Genomic DNA, 2,500 nt, shown 5'->3' with positions numbered 1-2,500 from the left:
TATATATAATTAAAAAATCTGTTAATTAATCATATATTAATTAATATCGATTAATTATCAGGAGGCCAGCACATCTAAAGAATCAAAGAGATTCAGAAATATTATCTGCAATCTCAGGGGATTAAGGTACATTTTAAAAAATAACGTCGACCACTAACGTGGACAATTAATGCACTAGAAATAGATCACATCTTGTGTCTATTAAGACCTAAATTGTTCTCAACATGAAATATAGCAGCATACCAAAAACGTGAGCGGGCAAGACGTTTAAAATCACCTAAACAAGCATTCTTAAACAGGAACTAGTTTCGGATTTAACAGATTCTTACCATTTGTCCATTCCTCTTCAGCCTGATTTGTAATGTAACCGCAATCATCAGAATCGTATACAGAGTTGCCCACCGCCATGGGTGCGCGTGTATATGGTTCTGCTAATTACAGCTTAATGGTAAAATTCAAAGTCTTCGTTTTGGCGCGCTAATTCCAGGAATATATCTGCAGAAAATATTTACTGCGTCGTATATATTCAGTATGAGAACATGGGTAATGGGTAAAATATTATTAAAAAATCTGTTAATTAATCATATATTAATTAATATCGATTAATTATCAGGAGGCCAGCACATCTAAAGAATCAAAGAGATTCAGAAATATTATCTGCAATCTCAGGGGATTAAGGTACATTTTAAAAAATAACGTCGACCACTAACGTGGACAATTAATGCGCTAGAAATAGATCACATCTTGTGTCTATTAAGACCTAAATTGTTCTCAACATGAAATATAGCAGCATATATATATATATATATATATATATATATATATATATATATATATATACTCAAATACCTAAAATTTCAAGGAGTTCCTGCCTTAAAAACAGGAGCTAACCACAGTTATTTTGTGTTCTTTGCTACATTGGTTTCTATTAACCCATTTATTCTATCAGAAGAATTTTTATTCATTAAGATAGAAAAAATACACATAATTATATATATATATATATATATATATATATATATATATATATATATATATATATATATATATATATATATATAATTAATTTATGTATATATTAATATTATCTCGGTTTAAAAACACCTTGACAATGTGAATATGTTAATGGGTAGCAAAAATCACACACAAAAAAACGGATATCACACCCGTTTTATAGGTAGAAATACCAAGTTAAAGTGATGCATTTTGAGTAGATATGAATAATAATAATAAATGCAGCAAAACGCATATAAACAAAAGTTCCTTTAATTCCTACATATGATTCAAAATATATGTGCACTCTACTCCAAAGAAGTAAGAGCTGCTGGAATTGCACATATATTCATCGTCAGGGAACCAACATACAGAAGCAAGACAAATGCTAAATGATAATGTTACGTAACATCCAAGACATATAACTAGCAATTTGGTTAAGAGTATCTCAATTAGGCTTTCTAAACTTTCCTCCAACTCCCAAATTTTCAATAAGGAGGCTGACTTTTATAATTCAGCCTTATTGAAGGCAGGTTATAAAGACAAGGTAAGGTACATCGACTCTTTTAGTGATCTACTAGCGGGGATAAATCCACTTCTATTTCTTCCCATTCTTCTCACTTTACTGAGAAAGTGGAACATGCTTATCATTCACATAATTGAGGAGGCCCAACTGGCTCTAAACACCTTAACATAAACAAAAATCTTTATTTATTCAACCACACTAATGCTGTAACTAGATCTGATGATAATATCTGGCCCATACTCCCGTTTGGGAAGCAAGTTAAATCAAATTTGGTCCGGTAGTTCCGAGACGCGGTAAATAGGAACTTTCCTAAGGGTTCCTACTATTACCCAATAATCAACTCACATAAGGTTAGATTTGGGTTTTCTAATACTAAAAATTTGTTATAAATTATATCTTCCCATAATTTCAGGCTTTTATATTCATCTTTAGACAGCCATCCCAGTTATGATGATAATAATAGTAATGTTTATATCAATGATAATAATTATTATTTGTAAGCCTAGTACTTATTCTATCGGTAAATACCCATGGAAATGCAGTATTATGCGTCGAGAATTCGCCCCCCACCCCTAAGCCAGACCGTCAATCGGGAGCTCTACTGCGACGTTTCGAAGCATCTGAGGGAGGGCGTTCGGCGAAAGCGACTGGGTCTGTGGAGCGCGAAGAATTGCATTCTTAACGACGACAATGCACCCTGGCACCGAGCTCTCTTTACTCATGAGTTTTTCGCCAAAAACAACTTGGTATCGCTTTCGCCAGCACCTGCGGACTTCCATCTCTTTCCCAAGATGAAAATTTAGCTCAAAGGTCGCCGTTTTGATACCGTTGTCGAGATCCAGAGTGCATCGCAGAAGGTTCTCGACTCGCTTACGGAAAACGACTTTCAGGCCGGATTCCAAAAGTGGCAGAAACGTTAGAACCGGTGTATTGCTGTGCAAGGCGACTATTTCGAAGACGATGATGTTAAAACTAAGGTGA

This window comes from Octopus bimaculoides, chromosome Z, assembly GCF_046866305.1.
Source record: "Octopus bimaculoides isolate indiv1 chromosome Z, ASM4686630v1, whole genome shotgun sequence".
Lineage (NCBI taxonomy): Eukaryota > Metazoa > Mollusca > Cephalopoda > Octopoda > Octopodidae > Octopus > Octopus bimaculoides.
This window is presented reverse-complemented; position numbering follows the sequence as displayed.